Raw genomic sequence first — 16,004 nt, 5'->3', positions numbered from 1 at the left:
GAGAATCTAGAAACCTTCAGCAGGTGTTTGCAGCAGTTTGAAAGGGAAACAGTGTGTAAGGCTAAAAAATGTCAATGATAAATTTAACCTACTCCTGAATGATTTTTTCCCCTTTTTGAAGCTGTGTTCCCTAAAAGATTTTCAAAAAGTACCTCCCTGGGTGATTACAGGAAACAGTTGCTCACTAACACAATCAAAACATCCTTAAAACAAAGAGAATGGTTCACTCAGAAATTCTAACAAACGACAGGATAGGGAGCTCTACAAATTCTACTGGAGTATCCTAAAGAAGTAATCAAAAAATCGAAGGGCATGTATATCAGATCTGAAATTGACAGCTCAAATAGTAAAATAAAAACTATTGGGAAGGTGCTCAAAAGGGAGACAAAAAAAATTTCAGAAGATAGGGGGAGTATCAAAGCGTGTCATAATGCAAGCTTGGTAAGTGAAGGTGATATAGTTGCTGATATCTTCAAACCCATCTTTTGACAGCAGCAGATCAGACTGGTTATAAAGGATCTGCGATTTAAGCCATGAACCTTATTCAAAAAGTAGTGAAGAACAAAATTAGTCAGATGCATATACCTTATATTTCAACCAATGAGACTGAGAACGTAAGAAGCCAAATGAAAAATAAAATTTCACTGGAATGGATAATATATCTATGAAAGTATTGAAGCACTGTTGCGATTTTTTTCTTGAAGTTCTCTCTCAAATAGTTAATGAGTCTATAAATCGAGGTACTGTCCCCAACTGATTCAAATATGTCATTGTTAATCCACTTTTCAAAAAAGGTGATAAGCTGAGGTTTACAACTACTGGCCAGTTTAATTGCTAACAAGTCTTTCTAAAATCCTAGAGAAACTTATGTTCAAGAGAATCATGGATCATCTTAATAAACATGACATCCTTAATAAAAATCAGTTTGGATTCCAAAAGGGTATGTCAATTGAACACGCCATTTTCTCATTTGTCAACCAACTCCTCAAATCCATAAAAAATATAATGTCATTGGTTGGAACCTCTTGTGATCTGTGTAAAGTACTCGACTGTGTAGATCACAAATTCTACTTACGAAGGCTGAGCACTATGGCTTCTATGGCAGAGTATGGATGTGGCTTGAAACATATCTAGATTGCAGAAGGAAAAGGGTAGCACTGAATAATTCTGAAATGGCACCAGCCCGCTCTGACTGGATCACAGTGAAATGTGGATTATCACACAGCTTGGTACTAGTTCCCTTACTTTTCCTCATCTTTTTCAATGAGTTGCTGTAACACAAAAAGCACACTTCACCCTGTTTATAGATGACACAGTTATTATGACAGAGAAAGTACCAAATTACAGTCTAGTGAACACCGCAATCACTATATTCAAAGATGCTCTAGAGTGTTTCATTTCTAATGGTCTGGCCCTCAATGTTAACACGACTCAATTCATTCAGTTTCAAACAGCAAACAATAAACTGGAAAATACTGAAATAAAATGTGGTGACAAAGAAATATTGACAGTTGAGTCCTCCAAATTCCTGGGATTACATATTAACAACGCTCTAAAACTGATCAGTTCACATCTTTGACCTACGTAACAGAGTTAATTTGGCAGCATTTACCATTTGCCAATTTTCAGTCACAACTGTGTACTTTGGATATTTCCATTCACTTATGATATATGGCATCATGTCCTGGGGACACCAGTCATGAGCAATTAAAGTCTTGATTGTGGAGAAGAGAGACATAAGAATTAAGGGTAGAGTGCATCCTAGATGCTCTTGCAGAAACTTTCTCAAACAACTAGGATCCTCACCATGCCATGTGTAATCTTACCCTCCCATGCATCACCATTAAAGTTCTCATTCATTGCACAAATTTTGAAAACTCTGAGAGGAATAAGATTACAAAAGAAGAACTTTTTTTATTATCTTATCTGTATATCAATTGTTGACACTCCTTTTTTATGAATTAGAAATTAAGCCTTTCAATTTTTTGTGTAACGACATTACTACTATAATTTATGTTGTTATTTGAACACTTGAAACTCATGTGTCTGTTGACATAATATTATGATTTCGATTATAAGTCTATTGACCATTTACATATGGTTATTATTGTAATAATCTGACATGTTTTACAACCTAGCAAAACATTCAGGTCGAGGATCTGTGGAACTCGAAAATAAATAAAGAAAATATTCCTAGATTGTTACACTGTTCTCTGATCCTTCTGTTTATTTTGTCTATATATTTATTACTCACTGATATTCTACAGATAATGCCATGTACTGCCACTCCATGCTGGAAATGCATTTTTCACTGTTGTGATCACATTTCTTGTTTCATTGATGATGTCTTCTTTGCTGTAATTTTGAAGACAATTCATCTGCATTTGGATTATTTGAAATTTGCATTACAATTTACTCTTTCCTTTTCACTATGTTTTGCTTCAAAAACATTTTTCAGATGCTTACTCAACTAATGAGTTCTTATCATTGAGAGAACATGTATTCTGCAGCTTGAAGCTACTACATTTCCAAGCACAGAATCTCCGATCATTAGAAACTCATTTTCAAAACTTCATTTAGTACTATGTGTACTGTTTTTGTTGTTTGTGTTGGTCCATTTATATTTGACTGTTGGTTTTGTATACTGTTTGTTATCTGCAGTTTCACCGTTCACACCACGTTCTATTGTATTACCTAAATCTGTTTTATAACATGCACACACATTTTTATAGTTATGTTTCATCATTGTACTTTTATTTTCAGTAGTACATTAGTTCTGTTTACGTTTTTGAATCTATCATTTTCTTCTTTCAAGGAATTTATATCATCTTTAAGAATTTCAATGTATCTGGTCAGCAACTTGATAATTTCGTTTTTAGAGCTCACTATGTTTATGAAGTCTGCAAGGTCTTCATCTTCACATACATAGCACGACCAAGCCCAGATAGCACAGTAAGCCAGTTTCAAACTTGTTTCCAGATGTAAAGTTCAAGTTTATAAGCTTGATCAAAGCTGGAATATTCCGGCCTGTTAGTTGGATTCAAGCTTGAAACAAAGTTGGCAGAGTTCAAGCTATATTTCAAGCTTGACTTATCAAGTTTGGCTCCAGCTGTATCTACACACGTGGAATACAGCCTGGTATTTACAGCTTGTTTTGAGCTACATAATTATTAATCTGAATTTATTGAACCTAATTAATTAAATAAATATCAGAATGGAAATGGTGTGAAAAAGATTATCAAGACATGTATGTTTAAAAAAATTTATTTTCGAAGTGTTTAAAATTGTTTTAATTTCAAATTTAATTATTCTGAAGCCCCTCCAGCCCCAGCACACAGACCAGAGCAGGATCAAATATCGCTGACTTCTGCTGGTATTATGCTCCTGTAACAGGTAAAAGAAAATGTTAGCCATACCTAAACATAAAAAATGTAAAACATTGAAACTGATCAACCTAAATATAATTCATGCCCCAGATTAGCAAAATAACTTCAAACTCACTGATGTAGTAAGAATCATTAACTAGTATAAACATCACTGAGTAAGCAGCTGCTTTTGGTGACTTCATTCCAGTTTTTAAAGTAATTTGAAATAACTTTTTGTTTGAAATTTTGAAAGTAAAGATGACATTTGGGTAATTTTGCGATGACTTCATGAAGAAGCCACACATCACTATTTCTAACAGTTTCAGGACCATTTAATCTGAATTATAATGAAGCAATTACTTGAAATCATATACACCTCATACTGTAAGCTTATAAGGAAACTACCGTTTAGAAAAATGTAGACGCTTTATTCTATCCACAAGTATATTTTGGTGAGTAAAACTGAATCAAAATGAAATAAAAGATGAAATCGAAATGAATCTAAGAAATTACCAGTTCAGTGGAACTGAAATGTAAAAGAACAAAAAATGTTCTCCTTGTCATATTTTAATATTGCCTTTTATTAGATTTCAGCCACATTACAAATAGCCTAACAATAAAAGTAAGAAATACCAGTAGGCCTTGCAGTATTATTTCACCTAGGGAACAACAAAATTAAGAGCAATTGAAGACCAGTCAAAGCTACGTAAATAAAAAAGACTGACACCTATGTAGTGACTGGTTCTTGATGCACTTTTCCCGTTCACCATGTCATTACTATTTGTATTAGCAAAGAAACTTCTCACACTTCATGATTATTCATTCATGGTGTGACACACGCAAGTATTTACAAGTAAACAAATGTAATAGGGCGATATATATAAAAAGGCAAGATTTTAAAAAGGTAAAATAACATTAAGTTTTAATTTATTGGTGCCACGTACTAGAGAGCTAGTTTAAAACGACCTCTTTTTGCTGAACAACTTGTAATATGTTTTCTTAGCTGGTAATCCATTTCACTTTCATCCAGGTTCAATTTTTCTACGTAAAAGAATATGATATTTCTTTACATTATGTAATAATATTTAACATTTGTAATATTAACGTACCACTAGAGAAAAAATGCACCAGCGTACCTGTAATACACTATATATCTTCTTCAGACCCGGTGTAGCAGTAAGGCAGGGGACGCCACACACATTCCGTAATACTTTCCAGTATAAAACAAACTTCACAACAGTCAACAATCATTAACGCACGTCACAAAAATAAAATGGGCGTAAACCTAGCAGAGTCAGTGCAACTGCAAGGCTTATAAACGCTTGTGACGCTTCCTGTGGACGTCTATGGAAGCTATGCTGCGCGCGTATCTGCTGTACAGCCTTCCAGGGAAATTACAGTTTATTTCAAGCTTGGGAAAATTATTTTAATTCAAGCTAAATTTTTACAGCTTGTTGTAAACTGTGTAACAGGTTGATTTTTCAATCTTGAATTTTCAACTGAACCTAAACTCAATATCCACCTTGAAATAAGCTTGAGTGCTAGCTGGGGGAAAACTTGTCATTTAATTTTTTTGTTCTTACTTTTGCATATGTCTCATGAAACCAGAAGTTACACTTCACTCATAATACACCTTTTAATAAGTGTTTATCACATACCTGGCATGTTGAAATACTGTGTGTAAGTTTCTTTGTAGAGATTGAAGTGTCACTGCACTGACCCATTGGCACCATCTTAAATCACCTCTAACAGTGAAGAATGATAAAGATGATAGATGTAGTTCTGAATGTAACACAAGGAAGAATTCACATTATGAAAAGAAATTGAAGTAATACTGTCAGTTAACTCAGGCACCTGGTAATTGTCAGTTACTTGGCAATGTAAAGGGTGCTTACCCTGTGAGGTTATTACTCTTGGTATTTCTTTATGTTCAGTAGAATGTATATACCTTTGCTTACACCTGTTCTTATGTTTGCAACATCTACTGTATTGGGCGTGCTATTCTAGTTATTCTATAAGACCCTTCATATGAGGTCTGTTCAAGAGATTCTAGAACATTTGTAATTTTGTGACAATGGTGCATTGGAGCAAAATGCAGTTGGCATACCTGCACATGCCTGAGTTTAATGTGTAACTGCTGAAAGTTTCATTGTTGTATATCTACTAATTATTTTTCAGTGGTGTATTGAGTATGGTAGAATGCACAGTTCGCAAATTTCGAGATGGCAGGGTTAGTGGAGAACATATCTGCTTTAAATTTTGTGCAACACTCAAGAAAACCTTTACAGAGACACACTAAATGATGAAGGAAACCTATGGTGATGAGTGCTTAAAGCATACATAGTGTCATTGATGGTTCAAAATGTTTAGAAATTACCAGACAGAAGTTAAATATGACCCTCATTCAGGACGCCCTTCGATGTCTATCGACAACGCTCATGTCAAGTGCATCAACAAACTTGTATGTGGCAATCGAGGACTGACTGTCTAAGAGATTGCAGAAGAATGTAACATTTCAGCTGAATCATGTCATGAAATCCTGACACAGCATCTTGGAATGCATCATATTGCCGCCAAGTTTGTCCCACAGCTCTTGAGTGAAGACCAGAAAGACCTTCACCTCGCAATCTGAGAAGAGCTTTTGGATCACGCAAATGAGAATGAAATGTTCCTTAAGAGAATCATAACTGGTTGTGCAATGGTTGTGGTGTTGACCCCAAGAATCAGTCTTTGCAAAGGGTCGGGAAAGGTTCTTCAAGATCAAATGAGCTCATCAGGTCAGTTCAAATGTCTAAGCCATGCTGATAAGTAGTCTTTGACTTTGAAGGATTAGTTCATCATGAATTTGTGACACAGGGAAAAACCGTTAATCGATGATACTATTGGGGTGTGTTGCAATGCCTGCAAGGAAATGTGAGAAGGAAATGGCCTGAAATGTGGCAACACAATTCATAGTTCTTGCATCATGATAATGCACCTGCACATTCATCCCTGTTTGTGCATGGCTATTGCACAAAAAATGAACTCACTGTGTTGCTTCATCCACCATACTCTCCAGACCTGGAACCCTGTAGACTTTTTTTATTCCCAAAGTTGAAAATCCCATTGAAAGGCTGAAGACTTGCAATGATAGATTAGAAAAAAGAAAATTCACAGACGGCACCATGCTCTCCAGCAAGAGACATACTAAGACTGCTTCCAGAAGGGGAAACAGCATTGGGAGTGGTTTATCAACTGTGAAGGAGAGTTCCAAAGGGGACCATGCACAATTAGTAAAACACAAGCATAGAAAAAATTTGTGGATAAAGTTCTGCAATTTTTTGAGCAGGCCTCATATGTCTCATAAAATTTATGTATTTTTGACTGAACATGAATGACTTAATATGACCTTTTCTCTTTTATTCTGTTGAATACTGATTTTCCCTTTTTATCCAGTGACATGTCTTCCCTGTTCAAAAAATTTATTAATTGTTCAGTCATGCTAGATACACTCTGTTCCAATAGCAACACACGTGGTATTTCAGTGGCAGAATGTGCCAACTCATTCATGATTCTCTCAAATTCTTCCAAGTAGTGTACCCATATATAATGTTTCTTTGAGTTATAAGTTTTGAACTGCCTGTTCAGTTCTATCATGATCCTTGCTGATGGGTTTTAATGTGAGTAATACTTGGAGATCTAAATCTATTTTATATTCAATTCTCACAGTATCTTTTTGCAGCACACCAATGTAAACTGTGTACTGTTATTGATATCCTTTCTAGTTTGCCAACTTTCATTACATTACCTTTCTTAATCTTGTTGGAAAACATTTTCCCACTACTTTTTCTCAGTGCATATACAAGGATCACTCCAAAAGAAATGCACACTCTTTTTGTAAAAATACAGTTTTCATTCTGCGTATGTGAAAGTTTTACAGGGTGTAGATACATCCTTCCACTTGTTTTCAAACTTCGTTCAACCAATTTCCGTGAGTGGCGCTGTCACAGCATGTCTTCAAGATGGCTGCTACACTTGACGTTCATCAGAACCAATGTGCTTTCATAGAATTCCTGTGCTGTGAAAACAAGACAGTGGGAAACATCTACAAGAGGTTGAAAAAGGTGTATGGAAATGCTGCTGTCGATCACAGTACAGTTAGTCGGTGGGCAAGCAGGTTACATGATGAAAGTGGGCACGGCAATATTGAGGATCGTCCTTGCAGTGGCAGGCCTCGTACTGCACACACTCCAGACAATGTGCAGAGACTTAACGAATTGGTGACTGCTGACACACGCACCGCAGTGAACGAATTGTCACACTACGTTGGGACAGGGGAAGGAAGTGTTTGCAGAATGCTGAAAGTGTTGGTGTTAAAAAAGGTTTGTGCCAGGTGGGTTCCCAGGAAGTTGACAGTGGCTCACAAGGAAGCAAGAAAAATGGTATGCAGCGAACTTTTGAAACAGTACGAGAATGGTGGAGATGAATTTTTTGGAAGAGGCAGTCAATGGAGTGGCATCATACAAATTAAACCAAGAAAAAAAAATTCAAAACCACACATTCTGCTGGAAAAGTTATGGCTATGGTGTTTTTTGATTCTGAAGGATTCTTGCTTGTGGACATCATGCCAAGTGGAACCACCATAAATTCCGATGCATATGTGACGACACTGAAGAAACTTCAAGCTCGACTGAGTCATGTTCAACCACATCAGCAAACATGGAAGCGATCACAAAACTTGGATGGACAACACTGAAACACCAGCCTTACAGTCCTGACCTGTCTCCATGTGACTATCATCTCTTTGGGAAACTGAAAGGCTCTCTTCGTGGAACAAGGTTTGAGAATGATGACTCCCTTGTGCGTGCTGCCAAACAGTGGCTCCAGCAGGTTGGTCCAGAACTTTACGTGCAGATATACAGACACTGGTTCCAAGATGGCGTAAGGCAGGTGAGAGGGATGGAAATTATGTGGACAAATGAAAATATTGTTCCTAAAGGATGTATCTACACACTGTGTAACTTTCAAACATGTAGAACAAAAGATGGATTTTTTTAAAAAAATAGTGTGCATTTCTTTCGGAGTGATCCTTGTATATTCAGATGCTTGGACAACATACCCAGAATACAAAACTGTTCTTGTGTTGTAACATTACATTGTTTGCCTGTGCTAATACCTCCAGTGGCTGCACCTCTCTTGAATCTGGCTGAAAAGTGATTGCCAAAAGTAGACTAATTCAAGCAATCCTGTCCACACAAGTTTTATGGTCCAAAACAATTTAATTTCCCATTGATATTAATCAACCAACTGTTTGTGGCCAGATCGAGTCTCATTTACTAATATCTATGCACAAATAAAGGGTAAGTCATATACTACAGTCGATTAATGTCCTAATAATTTTAACCATGTTCAGCTTATCCAGACTAATCACACTTAGTGTTGTAGTTGTTGTTGTTTTGTGGTCGTCAGTCTGAATTTTGCTTTGATGCAGGTCTCCTCTCTACTCTATCTTTAGCAAGCCTCTTCATCGCCAGATACCTAGTGCAACCCACTTCCATTGGAGATTTTTACTGCATTCATGCCTCAGTTTTGCTCTACAATTTTTACCCCTCACACATCTCTCTATTACCAAGATTGGTAACAGAGATTCCTTTAGTCCCCAGGATGTGTCCTTCCAACTGATCCCTTCCTTTACTCAAGTTCTGAAGTTGTGTCATAATTTTTTTTCCTCAATTTGATTCAGTATCTTCCCACTAGTTACTAGAACTACTCAAGTAATCCTCAACATTCTTCTGTAGCACCACATTTCAAATGCCACAATCTGCTTCTTGTCTGAACTACTTGTTGCACACGTTTCACTTTTACACAAGGCTACACTCCCAACAAATACCTTCAGAAAAGATTTCCTAACACTTAAAACATTTCTCTTTTTCAGAAATGCTTTCCTTGCTATTGCCAGTCTGCACTTAATATCCTCTCTACTTTGGCCATCATCAGTTATTTGATGCTCAAGCAGCAAAACTCGTCTATTACTTCTAGTACATCATTCTGTAATCTGATTCCATCAATATCACCTGATTTAATTCAAATATACATTCCAATGCCATTGTTTTACTTTTATTGATCTTCGCCATATAACCTCTTCTTAAGACACTGTCTACACCATTCAGCTGCTCTTACAAGCATTTTGCCATCTCTGACAGAATTACAATGTCATTGCCAAACCTCAAGGATTTTATTTCTTCTCCCTCAATGGAAATTTTCTTTCCAAATTAACCCTTGGTTTCCTTTACTGTTTGCTCCATGTGCAGATTCAATCAAATTTTGGAAAGACAGCAGCTCTGTCTCACTCCCTTCTCAAATACTACTCCCCTTTCATATCCTTTGACACATGTAACTGCAGTCTGGTTTCTGTATAAGTTGTGAACAACCATTTGGTCCAAGTATTCCTGCTACCTTCAGAGTTTTAAAGAATGTATTCTGGTTGACAGTGTCAAAAGCTTTCTCTAAATTTACAAGTGCAATAAATGCATGTTTTCCTTTATGTAGCCTATTTTCTAGTCATAGGTTCAGTATTGCCTCATATGTTCCCACACTTCTTTGGAATGTGAACTGGCCTTCTCCGAAGTCTGCTCCTTCCAGCTTTTCCATTCTTCTATAGATAAGTAATTTCAGTATTAGGCAAGCATGATGTATTAAATTGGTAGTTTGGTAATATTTACATTAACCAGCAACTGCCTACCATAGAATTGAGGTAATTACATTGTTCTTTAAGTCCCAGGATACTTCACCTCTCTCATATATCTTGCATGCCAGGTAGAACAGTTTTGTCACGTTGGCTCTCCCAGTGATTTTAATAATTCTGAGTCTGCTCCAGGAGCCTTGTTTCTATATAGTCTTTTCACTGCTCTGTCAAATTCCTCTCTCTGTATCACACCTCCAAACTCATCTTCATCTGTTTCCTCTTCCCTTGTAATACTGCTTTCAAGTTTGTCCTGCTTGTACAGTTCCTGTATATACTCTCTCGCCCTCTAAAATTTCCCTTCTTTGATTAGTATGGGCTTGCCATCTGAGCTCTTGATATTCATACAGCTGCTTCTCATTTCTCCAAAGGTTTCTTTAATTTAACCTACAGACGGAATTTATTTCCCAAAGTTCTGCTTGCTTCTCCAGCCTTGTATTTGTCCTCTATCCATTCGTGCTTAGCCATTGTGTACTCCCTGTTGATCTCACAATCAGTTTTAGACATCTGTATTCTCTTTTGACTCCTTCATTTGCTGCATTTTTATACACTCCTGGAAATGGAAAAAAGAACACATTGACACCGGTGTGTCAGACCCACCATACTTGTTCCGGACACTGTGAGAGGGCTGTACAAGCAATGATCACACGCACGGCACAGCGGACACACCAGGAACCGCGGTGTTGGCCGTCGAATGGCGCTAGCTGCGCAGCATTTGTGCACCGCCGCCGTCAGTGTCAGCCAGTTTGCCGTGGCATACGGAGCTCCATCGCAGTCTTTAACACTGGTAGCATGCCGTGACAGCGTGGACGTGAACCGTATGTGCAGTTGACGGACTTTGAGCGAGGGCGTATAGTGGGCATGCGGGAGGCCGGGTGGATGTACCGCCGAATTGCTCAACACGTGGGGCGTGAGGTCTCCACAGTACATCGATGTTGTCGCCAGTGGTCGGCGGAAGGTGCACGTGCCCGTCGACCTGGGACCAGACCGCAGCGACGCACGGATGCACGCCAAGACCGTAGGATCCTATGCAGTGCCATAGGGGACTGCACCGCCACCTCCCAGCAAATTAGGGACACTGTTGCTCCTGGGGTATCGGCGAGGACCATTCGCATCCGTCTCCATGAAGCTGGGCTACGGTCCCACACACCGTTAGGCCGTCTTCCGCTCACGCCCCAACATCGTGCAGCCCGCCTCCAGTGGTGTCGCGACAGGCGTGAATGGAGGGACGAATGGAGACGTGTCGTCTTCAGCGATGAGAGTCGCTTCTGCCTTGGTGCCAATGATGGTCGTATGCGTGTTTGGTGCCGTGCAGGCGAGCGCCACAATCAGGACTGCATACGACCGAGGCACACAGGGCCAACACCCGGCATCATGGTGTGGGGAGCGATCTCCTACACTGGCCGTACACCACTGGTGATCGTCGAGGGGACACTGAATAGTGCACGGTACATCCAAACCGTCATCGAACCCATCGTTCTACCATTCCTAGACCGGCAAGGGAACTTGCTGTTCCAACAGGACAATGCACGTCCGCATGTATCCCATGCCACCCAACGTGCTCTAGAAGGTGTAAGTCAACTACCCTGGCCAGTAAGATCTCCGGATCTGTCCCCTATTGAGCATGTTTGGGACTGGATGAAGCGTCGTCTCACGCGGTCTGTACGTCCAGCACGAACGCTGGTCCAACTGAGGCGCCAGGTGGAAATGGCATGGCAAGCCGTTCCACAGGACTACATCCAGCATCTCTACGATCGTCTCCATGGGAGAATAGCAGCCTGCATTGTTGCGAAAGGTGGATATACACTGTACTAGTGCCGACATTGTGCATGCTCTGTTGCCTGTGTCTATGTGCCTGTGGTTCTGTCAGTGTGATCATGTGATGTATCTGACCCCAGGAATGTGTCAATAAAGTTTCCCCTTCCTGGGACAATGAATTCACGGTGTTCTTATTTCAATTTCCAGGAGTGTATTTCCTTCTTTCATCAATTAGATTCCTTACTTCCTGTGCTATCTAAAGATTATTTCTGAACCTTTCTTGCATATTTAATCCTCTGCCCCCTTTAGTATTTCATATGTTAAGACTATCCATTCATCTTCTACTGTGTTCCTTACCCCATTTCAACCAATGATTGTCTAATGCTCCCTTTGAAATGCTCGAAAACCACTAGTTCTTTCAGCTTATCCAAATGCATATCCTAAATTTCCTCCCATGTTGCAGTTACTTCAGCTTTAATCTGCAATTCATAACCAATAAATTATTGTTAGTATCCATATCTGCCACTGAAAATGTTTCGCAGTTTAAAATCTGGTTTTGAAATCACTCTTAGCATTATGTACCACCCTTCCTACCTCCGCCGATGTGAGTCTCTCTCTCTCTCTCTCTCCTCCTCCTCCTCCTCTTCCCTCACTCTACCTTGCTACTCTCTTCCCTTTCCTGCCCCTCTCCCTTTCTACTCTCTTCCCTTTCCTGCCCCTCTCCCTTTCTTTCTCCTCTTCCTGTCTCTCTCTTCATCTTCAACTTCTTCTATTCTCCTTTCCTTCCTTCAATCCCTCTCTCTTATATAATCTATCTTCTGAACTCTTTTAGTCTTTTTGAAGTGAGTCATCTGCCAAATGACATGCCTGACATCATCCCACTACCCCCTCCTTACCTCACAGATCCTTCCCTAGCCTCTCCTCAACATCGTCTGTCCAGGCAACTGTTCTGTAATCAAGAATTAATAACCAGTCTCACCAAAGCCACAGGAGTGTGCAATTAGATGTCAGTGTGATTGTGTGAATGTATGTACCTTTACCAGAAAAAAGAGCAAGAGCTTGAACACTAGTGTAACTACTGTTTTCTGTTAAGGGCTTCTGTGCACCATGTATTGGTTTGCTATAGGTGAGCAGCTGCCTTTTCCTTATTTTATATATTTTTCCATCCAAGGATTTCCATTATTGTTACCATTACATGATCTATTTGAAAACTTCCTGTGTCTCCAGGCCTCTACCATATAAACAAATGTCCATAAATTAAATATTATTCTGTGCGACAACTTCTACCAGGCAGTTTCCTCTTTTATTCCTTTTGCTCCTGTCCATGTACTCCTACTATTTTTCATTTTCCTCCTTTTCCTATAATTTAATTCCAATGCTATGCCTCATCATAACTAAATTTTTGCCTCCTTCAACTATTAGAATAATTTATTTTAACTCATCATACATCCTTTCAATCTCTCCATCATCTGTGAAGCTAGTTAGCATATAAACATACTATTGTGACAGGTGTTGCTTTCATGTCTGCCTTGGCTATGGTAATGTGTTCATTATGCTGTTTATAGAAGCTTGTTCATATTATTATTTTCTTATTTATTATTTGACCTACTCCTGCATTACTCTATTTGATTTTGAATTAATACCCTATACTCACCTGACCAGAAGTCCTGTTCTTCCTGTCATCACACTTCACTAATTCTCTCTCCTATCAAACTCCCTGGCATATCTATCTGATTAAGGGATCTAATATCCCATGTTCTAACCCACACAGTCGCAGATTTGTTTCTCCTGATGATAACATCTTCCTCAGTAGTTCCATGCTCAGAGATTCGAATGGGGGACTGTTTTATCCCTGGGATATTTTACCCAAGAGAATACCACCAACATTTAACCATACATACCTGAAAATGGACCGATGAAAGAATGACTGTCTATATGCCTTTGTAGAAGCCCTAATTTTACTTATATTGCCTTCATAGTGCTTATGTCAGACATATGGTGGTGCTAGTGCAATCATTCTGCAGTCAATCATAAAGGCCAGTTCTCTAAACTTTCTCAATAAAGTTTGCAAAAAGAATGTCATCTTCCCTCCAGGGATGACCATTTAAGTCCTTGGAGCATTTCCATAATACTCACGCTGAACATTCTGGTAAGGAATTCAGTAACATACCTCTGAATTGCTTCAGTGTCATCCTGTAGCCACATCTATTGGGGATTGTAAGTGCTCAAGCAATACTCAAGAATGGATAACACTAGTGCTCTATATGCTAATCTCCTTTGTAAATGAGCTGCACTTCCTTAGAATTCTCCTAATAAATCAGAGTTGATCATCTGCCTTCTCTACAACTGAGCTTATGTACTTCTCCCATTTCATATCAGTTTGCAATATTATGCCTAGATATTTAATTAACATACGGTGTCAAGGAGCACACCACCAATACTGTATTCAAACAATACAGGAATATCATGAATGAATGAATGCATGAGGAAATGAATATTTTTTTCTGCTGTTGTTATGGTTATATTATCAAACACACCTCTTTGCTAAAATGTATATTTCCAAATTTGTTCTACAGTTTTTTTAACTGTGAAGTTAGACACAACTGCTGGTACAGTATCATATATAGTGGCAACAACAGAGGCAATGTGATTTTTCTGGACATAGTGGTCACCTTGTTACATGTAACCTTTGTGATGGCAGCAAACTCAGTTTTACACTGATTTTTGATACTATAATTTCATCTAAATGTATGACATGCTGTCCTGTCTAGATAATCAATTCCAGGAATGCCATTAACATGGTGCTGAATAGTCTTGTCTCTTGAGTATCACAGTGAATAAAATTCGTAAGAGTAACCACCATACACTCTTATTATTAGAATGGCTGGAACAATTGGTTGAAAGCAGTGGTACCTGCTGTGTAAGAGCACAAGAGCACATGAACATCCTAACTGTCATCTTGTAAATTTATTGGCTGTTTTTCTTTGAATCCTGTTAATTATAACATAGATGCTGCAATCTGAAAGATAGGGCACTTAAATCTACCACGCTATTGTTCCTATAGACCCTGCATCAGGATTGTGAGCACACCTACAGTTGTACATGTTTTAAGGAGCTTTTGCGCATCGCAACTCACATGACATGACTACCTTATGGCCAAATACATACGGATTCGATAAACAAGGTGCATGGTTCACAATGTCCACAGCTAGCCCTGGCCGCTCAACTAGTGCCACTCAACTCAGTGCCACCAGGTGGGAGCACACTGTGGCAGACTTTTACCCCTTTCACTTGGCAGCTTGGCATACATCCTGCTAGATGATAACCTACTCCTCAGATATGCTAATTCACTCCCTATATACTGTAGTAAAATTAGATTAGACGTCTGTGCATGTTAAAGTTGTACTGACAGTAAACCTATTTTGTGGGTTTCTGATTGAGTTATAGTATGTTAAGTTGTGAAGTCATTGATATAGTAATCCATTTGAGGTGCTGACAAGAGAAACTCCCCATCATCCTGTGATGGTCTCCTGCTTTATTTCTTCATTGATAGTCCTCAGTGTCGACATACTACATTGTTATACTGGCTGGAAAATGGGGGGATGGAAGTTCAACATTGACTACTCTAAATGATGTAGCTAGCAGTTGCACAATTGAGTTTCACAGTTCTTTACTTTCACTGTTCACAACCCCACACCCCCTGATATTACACAATTATATGGCCAGTTCAATATTGGTAAATGTTGATAAGCCTCATTAATAGGTTGCGGGCAACATCAGCATACTGCTACAATAGTTTGCTTTTGAACATCTGTGAGCAGTAAAAACCTAACCACACAGTCCACAGTTCTTGCAGAATAATACAGTACACCTCCAGCCACAAGCAAGAGGGTTACCATGCACCACCGCCTCCGGCAGACATCCATGGTCTGAAGATGAACTTATAATAAGGTCGAAGCTGGTAACCACATTAAAAAAATTATGCAATCAAGACTGCTTCCCATTTATTTATAATAATTATAGATCACTGATTCCTATAATAAGATCTATATTCTTTAAAATGTTAAACTGAAAATATACGTTGTTTGATGTTTAAGTTACAGAAATTACAACTGGAACGTAACTCACTCAATTAGCAGAATTCGTTGAAAAATTCCTTC

The sequence above is a fragment of the Schistocerca nitens genome, chromosome 8 (assembly GCF_023898315.1).
Source record: "Schistocerca nitens isolate TAMUIC-IGC-003100 chromosome 8, iqSchNite1.1, whole genome shotgun sequence".
NCBI classification, from domain to species: domain Eukaryota; kingdom Metazoa; phylum Arthropoda; class Insecta; order Orthoptera; family Acrididae; genus Schistocerca; species Schistocerca nitens.
This window is presented reverse-complemented; position numbering follows the sequence as displayed.